General features: G+C 36.6%; 1 pseudogene; it reads right to left on the minus strand.

Moving 5' to 3' along the window:
- Positions 1-4865: 4865 nt before the first annotated feature.
- On the minus strand, positions 4866-5576 carry LOC140528136 (tropomyosin-like; annotated as a pseudogene).
- Positions 5577-8175: the final 2599 nt, after the last annotated feature.

An 8175-nucleotide genomic window follows, 5' to 3' on the forward strand; every position in this document is an offset into this window, starting at 1 on the left:
CTAAACCAGAAAGAGCCAAAGGAGAGAGAGAAAGTTATAGACCAATTTCTCTGTTGAATATAGATGCAAAAATTTTAAATAATATTTTAGCAAAAAGAACGCAGCAATTTGTCTCAGAATAATACATTATGATCAGGTAGGATTTATACCAGGAATGTAGGGCTCATTTAATATTAGGAAAGCTATTACCATTATTGATCATATCAACAACAAACCTAACAGAACCATATGATTATCTCAATAGATGCAGAAAAAGCTTTTGACAAAATACAACACCCATTCCTATTGAAAACACTGGAGAGCATAGAAATAAATGGAACTTTCCATAAAATAATAAGCAGTATCTACCTAAATCCTTCAGCAAGCATTATATGCAAAGGAGATAAAGTAGATGCATTTTTAATAAGATCAGGGGTGAAACAAGGATGTCCATTATCACCACTATTATTCAATATGGCACTAGAAATGTTAGCTGTAGCAACAAGAGAATAAAAAGAAATTGAAGGAATTACTATAGGCAAAGAAGAAACTAAGTTATCACTCTTTGCAGATGATATGATGATATACTTAGAGAATCCCAGATATTCAAGTAAAAAATTACTTTAAATAATAAACAACTTTGGCAAAGTTGCAGGTTACAAAATAAACACACATAAATCTTCTGCATTTCTATATATTATTAACAAAGCCCAACAGCAAGAGACAGAAAGAGAAATCCCATTTAAAGCTAGGGTAGACATTATCAAATATTTTGAGTCTACTTCCCCCAAAAACCTCAGAGACTATATGAACTCAATTGCAAAATATTTTTTCCACAAATAAAATCAGATCTAAGTAACTGGAAAAACATCAGTTGCTAGTGGGTAGGCTGAGCCAATATAATAAAAATGACAATTTTACCTAAATTAATTTACTTATTCAGTGCCATATCAATTAAACAACCAGATAATTATTTTCTAGAGCTAGAAAAATTATCAAAATTCATCTGGAAGAATAGAAGTTCCAGAATATCAAGGGAACTAATGAAAGAAAATGCTAGGGAAGGTGGCCTAGCTCTACCAGATCTCAAATTGTATTATAAAGCAGAAATTATGAAAACCACTTGGTATTGAATAAGTAACAGAAGGGTAGATCAGTGGAATGGGTTAGGTACTCAAGACACAGTAGACAATGAATAGCACAATTTACTGTTTGAGAAACCCAAGGACACCAGCTTCTGAGGTAAGAACTCACTGTTTGACAAAAATTGCTGGGAACACTGGATAACAGTACAGCAGAAACTGGGCATAGACAAATGCCTGACACTGTACACAAGAATAAAGTCCAAATGGGTACATGATCTAGGTATAAAGATTGATACTATAAACAAATTAGTGGAGCAAGGAATAGTGTATTTATCTGATTTAAGGAGAATTTAAAAAATTTTGATTATACAAGTGATAGAAAGCATTATGAAGTGCAAAATGAATACTTTTGATTACATTAAACTGAAAAGATTTGTGCAATCAAACCCAATGCAACCAAGATTAGTAGGCAAGCAGAAAACAGGGAAAGAATTTTTGCGACTATTGTCTGAGATAAAGGTCTCATTTCTAAAATATATAGAGAAGTGAGTCAAATGTACATGAATCAAGTCATTCCCCAAATGAAAAATGGTCAAAGGATATGAACAGGCAGTTTTCAAAGGAAGAAATTAAAGATATTTTTAGTCATATGAAAAAGTGCTCCAAATCACTGCTGATTAGAGAGACAGAAATCAAAACAATCCTGAGATACCACATCCCACCTTTCAGATTGGCTAAAATGGCAAAACAGGAAGATGATAAATGATGGAGAAAATGTGAGAGATTTGTTTCACTAATTCGTTGTTGGTGGAGCTGTGATCTGATCCAACCATTCTGGAGAACAATTTGGAACTATGCCCAAAGGGCTACAAAAATGTGCATTCTCTTTGACCCAGCAATATCACTTCTGGGACTGTAACCCCAAAAGATCATAAAAATGGGAAAGGGTCCCACATGTACAAAAATATTTATAGCACCTGTCTTTGTGGTGGCTAAAAACTGGAAATCAAAGTGATGCCCATCAATTGAGGAATGACTGAATAAATTTTAGCATATGTATGTAATGGAATAGTATTCTGCTATAAGAAATGATGTACAGGAAGACTTCAGAGAGGCCTAGTAAGAATTATATGAAGTGACGCTGAATGAATTGAGCAGAACAAGGAGAACTTTGTACACAGCAACAAGCACAGTGTGTGAGGAATTTTTTCTGGTAGACTTAGTACTTCATTGCAATGCAAGGACTTAAATAATTCCCAATGGTCTCTTAAGGCAAAATGCCTTCTACATCCAGGGAAAGGACCATGGAATTCAGTCACAGAATGAAGCAGATCATTTTCTTTTCTATTGTGTTTTGGTGTGTTTTATGATTTCTCCCATTCATTTTAATTCTTCTATATAACATGACAAAGGTGAAAATGTATTTAATAGGAATGTATATATAAAACATATATGTAACTTTATGTTGTCTCAGGGAGGGAGTGGGGAGGTAGGGGGGAAAGGGGAGGGAGGGAAAATATCCAAGATATATTGAAGTGATTGTAGAACACTGAAAGCATATTAAATAATAATAATAAGAAACCAAAAAAAGAAGAAATGATAAAGAGAAAATAAAAGACATAGTATATGAACTGTTAAACTTAGTAGTAAGCAGAATCAATAGAACCATATCTACTATGACTATAATAATGTAAAAGATGTGCAAAATGAAAAATTGATCTTTCAGCAATTATAAAAATCCTTCTTTGTTTATGAGAACAAGGAAACATGCTGTCCTCCTCCCCATTTCCCCCAGTAGAGAGTATAGCAATCATTGTTGAATTATTTTTCTTTGTCACTAGGGTAGATTTAATGTTGTGGGAGAGGGATTTGTATGGAAAGGAACAATATCCAGAAATGACCAAATTTAATATCCTAATGAAATTTCAAGAAATATTTAAAGTTATAAATACTTATGTAACTGCAGTGCAAAAGTAGGGACTACTGTGGTCTTGTCCCTAACATATTAGAGGCAGTTAGGTGGTACAGTAGATAGATTACTAAACTGTGAGTCAGAGAGATTTGATTTTAAATCCAACCTCAGAGAATTATTAGCTATGTTAACTCTGGGCAAGATCACTTAAACTGTATCTGTCTCAGTTTTCAACTCTCAAGTGCAGATAAGAATAGTGCCTGTCTCCCAGGGTTGTTGTGAGGATCAAATGAGATAATGTGCATAAAGCAGATATTTAATAAATAAATGCTTATTTGCATTCTTTCCTGTCTACATTCTATTCATTTTTGAGTTTCTTAGCTTTCAAATAATGAAGATGAGACCATCTTATGTAATTCCAAACTTCTCAAGGGCTCCCCAAAATTATTCATTTTGTTTTTCGTAATGTTCTCTTTCTCTTGTTTGGACGTAAATTCTTCCCTCCTCCATAGACCTGACAGGTAATCTATTCTGTGCTCTCCTAAATTTCTTATGGTATCATCTTTTTCTTTTTTTTTTTTGGAGGGACTGGTTCTTTATTTCAAAAGATGTTTAGTTAATTTTCAGCATCAAAATGCTTGCACTATTGGTTCCTCTTTCTCCAGATTGGCTCCCAAATAGACCACACTAAAGGAGAGTATGTTTAAGCCAATAAGCTGCATGGTGCAAACCTATCATAAACCTCACAGAAATCTTGCCAAAAAAACCCCCAAACAACTAAAAAGATCAGCATACTGCCAGCCCATGGATTACAGGCCGAGAGCACTCACAGTCAGATAGGAGTGGAGGTGGGGTGGGGGTGGTCCTGATGCTCCTCACCTGAGAGAAATAGAGCATCAAAAATTATATATATAATTAAAATAAAAGTCTTGTACACAAGCTATTCAAGATTTCTCCAGCACTGAGTGATACAAAGCACAATGAGATGGCACTTTTAGAGGCAGAAGCTTTAGACCCAGGAATGGGTAATAATATGAATATCACTTGGCTAATCAGTGGCAAAAAAAAAAAAATCGTTATTTTTCAAAGAAGGTGAAGTGGGGATAGTAGACACCCCAGCTTTGGGGGGCACATGATCCATTCTGAGAGTGAATGAGGAGAAGGAAGACAATTTGGTCACAGAGAGGTCTTGTCCATGTAATTTGCTTGTTTACTATTGATGCAAATGCTTACAAGAGAGAAAAAGGAAAAGAAAGGAAACAACACCCCTAGACATATTAAAGATGAAAACCTGAATAGCATTCTTTTTTGGCAAACTCCTCCTGGAATGACCTTTCTAGTTTGACTGGTGCTTGGTACAGAACATTAAGGTTTCCCTTGGTGGCCTGTTTTCTTGAGTTATTTTTGGCTCTCAGAAGGGCAGGCTAACACCTATTTCCCTCTTCTATGAAGAAGGGGCATTGTTTAGGTAGAAAGATTTACCATCCAAAAGGAGGAAAGTAAATTAGATGCAGCCAAGGAGCTGGGGAAATATCTGGAATGTCTTACAAATGGCTGCTACTACAACCACAAAAAAGGTAATTGCAAAATATATACGTCATACAACGTGCTTTTAAAGACACCATTGCACTGTGCTCATGTTCCCTTAAATGTTGTTCCCAAAAGTGCTCAGTCCTTCGTCCATCTGGGATCCCTAGGGGAGAGCTGCTGAGATAGTTTGGTGAAACTGACATGGAGAGCTGGAGGTAAGGATGGGGAGAGGGTAAGCAAGCACCCAGAGAAGAAAGCAGCCTTCAGGTTAAAGATCAGCTTCAGGTAGGCTGGCCTCCAGTGAAATCAGAGTCAGTGGAAGGAGCAGAGACAGGGTGGGACTGGGAGGAAAGGGGTTTCTACATCTCATTCAGGTCAATCAGAGTCTGGACCAGCATTCTTCATGTGCAGAGGTGCTCCGCTTTGGTGCATTTCAGCTTATCTTCCAAGTCATCAATTATCTTTCTTCAGTTTGGCTGCCGATCTCTCAGCAAACTAGGCACGGGTCTCTCCTCCTTATATCTGTCTTCTTTCTGAGAATACTTTTCTTCAGCAGCATTTAGAGACTTCAGGTTCTGGTCCATCAGTCTGATCTGGTCATCATTTCCTGGCAACGGGACTCAGCCAGCTCGGCCTCTCCTCTGTGCGCTCCAAGTCCTCCTCAGTGATCACTAACTTGCTGGCCTACTCCTCGTATTTCCTGATTGCTTCTTGTGCAATGTGTTTGACCTCTTTCGGCTGAATTTCTTGCAGCTCCATCTTTTCTTCATCCTTCAAGGCCTGGTTTTCAATGACCTTCATACCTCTCTCACTCTCATCAGCAGCCTTCTCTGCCTCCCCTAGCTTCTGCAGAGCGATTGCCAGGCGCTCCTGAGCACAGTCCAGCTCCTTCTCAACCAGATGGATTCGACGGTTCAAGGAAACCACCTCAGCCTTAGCCTGTTCCCGGGCCCGCTTCTCCCCCTGCCCTCCTGCTGGAGATGCTCTGCCCTCTCCTCCGCGTCATCGGCCTGCTACTGCAGAACCTGAATATTGCGCTTCACAGCCTTGATGGTGGTGATACCAGCCATGGTGCCCGCCCAGTTCTGGTTCCTGCTCCAGCTGCTGCCTTCTTCACTCAGTGCTGCTGCTGCATCTCCGGTATCATCTTTTATGTCTAAATTTCCATTTCAACCTTGTCTTGATACAGGGTCTGAGATTTTGCTCTATGCCTAGCTCCTGCCATCCTATTTTCCAATTTTCCCAGAAGTTTTTTTTGTTTTTTTTTGGTCAAATTGTTCTTGTCTGAGAATCTGGAGTCTTTGGGTTTATCAAATAGCAGATTACTGCAGTCATTTACTATTGTGTCTTGTATACCTAACCTATTCCATTGATCCATCACCCTATTTCTTAGCAAGTACCAAAGAGTTTTGATGATTGCTGCTTTATAATATAGTTTTAAATGTATTAACACTAGGCTACATTTTTAGCACTTTTTTTTTTTACTAATTCATTTGATATTCTTGACATTTGTTCTTCCAGATGAATTTTGTCATTATTTTTTCTGGCTCTACAAAATAATTTTTTTTTAGTTTGATTGGAATGGCACTGAATAAGCAGATTAATTTAGGTAGAATTGCCATTTTTATTATATTAGCTTGGCCTACCCATAAGCAATTCATATTTTTCCAATTGTTTAGATCTGACTTTATTTGTGCAAAATGTTTTGCAAGTGTGTTCATATAGTTTATGGGTTTGTCTTGGCAGGTAGACTCTGAAACATTTTATATTGTCTGCAGTTATGTTAATGGAATTTCTTTTTCTGTCTCTTGGTGCTGGACTTTGTTGGTAATATATAGAAATGCTGATGATTTATGTGAGTTTATTTTATTAACTGAAACTTTGCTAAAGTTGATAATTTTTCCAAGTAGTTTTTCAGTTTATTGTCTATGATTCTGTAAGTATACCATCATATCATCTGCAAAGAGTGATGGCTTTGCTTCTTTGCCTATTCTAATTCCTTCAGTTTCTTGCGAAAGCTGACACTTCTAGTACAATATTAAATAACTCACAATAATGGACATCATTTTTTTTTTTACCCCTGCATTTTTTGGGAATGCTTTGGATTATGCCCATTACATATAAATCATATATGCATATATCAATATACATACATACTGATGATTCTAGAGAGATATTGCTTTATCATTTTAAGGAAAACTCCATTCATTCCTATGCTTTCTAATGTTTTTTATAGGAATTGGCAATGTATTTTGTCAAAAATATTTTTAGCTTTTTTCTTTTTATTAATTAATTTTGTTAATTTTTAGTTTTCAACATTTACTTCCGCAAGATTTTGAGTTACAAATTTTCTCCCTATCTCTCCCCTCACCCCACTGCAAGATGACATGCATTCTGATTACTCCTTCCACAAATTTGCCCTTCCTTCATCACTCCTGTTCCCTTCTCTTATTCCTTCTCTTCCATTTTGCTGTAGGGCAACATAGATATCTATATTCCAATGCCTGTATATCTTATTTCCCAGTTGGACTGTCATTTTGTGGGTTCTGCTACTCTAGAATTTCTTTAGAGTAATTTCTATGGGTATTTTAAGGGGTTTATGGAACACCTCAACCAAGTCCCTGCTTTTACTCCACCATCTTGGCTCTGCCCCATTTTGTCAGGTTTTTTTTTTTTTTTCTGCATCTATTGAGGTGATCGTATGATTTCTGTTAAATTTATGTGATCAGTTATGCTAATAGTTTTCCTAATAGTGAACTAGCTATGCATTTTTGGTATTAATCCCAACTGGCCATAGTGCATTATCCTCATGTTAAGTTGCTAATGTCTTTGCTAATTTGTTAAAAAATTTTGCATCAATATTCATTAGGGAAATTGGTCTATAGTTTTCTTTCTCTGTTTTGGCTCTTCCTAATTTAGATATAAGCATCATATTTTTGTATCTTAAAATGAATTTTGTACCAGTCCACCTATTTTCCCAAATAGTTTATTTTACATTGGAATTAATTGCTCTTTAAATCTTTAGTAGAATTCACTTTTAAATCCACCTGACCCTAGAGATATTTATTTAGGGAATTCATTGATGGCTTGTTCAATTTCTTTTTCTAAAATGAGATTACTTAAGTTTTTTATTTCCTTTCTGTGAATCTGGGAAATTTATATTTTTGTAAATATCCATCCATTTTCCTAAGGTTGTCATATTTATTGGCATACAGTTAGGCAAAATAGCTCCTAGTTATTTCCTCAATTTCTTATTCATTGGTGGTTAATTTACTCTTTTTATTTTCTATGCTTGGGCAACTAGGTAGTGCAGTGCATAGAACATCAGTGCAGGAGCCAGGAGGATCTGAGTTCAAATTTTGCCTCAGACACTTAACACTCACTAGCTCTGTGACCTTGGGCAAGTCACTTAACCCCAAATGCCTCATTCTGGGTCATCTCTAGTCATTCTGATGAATATTTGGTCACTGGATTCAGATGGCTCTGGAGGAGAAGTGAGGTTGGTGACCTGCACAGCTCTCCCTCACTCAAAACAACGTCAAGTGCAAGTCATGTCATTATTTCTCTCATGACATGGTCTTCTTCGGCAATGAAGGATGAACACACACACACACACACACACACACACACACACGCATGCACTGGTAATATGCTTTTCTTTCTTTTTTA

This window comes from Notamacropus eugenii, chromosome 1, assembly GCF_028372415.1.
Source record: "Notamacropus eugenii isolate mMacEug1 chromosome 1, mMacEug1.pri_v2, whole genome shotgun sequence".
Taxonomy (NCBI): Eukaryota; Metazoa; Chordata; class Mammalia; order Diprotodontia; family Macropodidae; genus Notamacropus; species Notamacropus eugenii.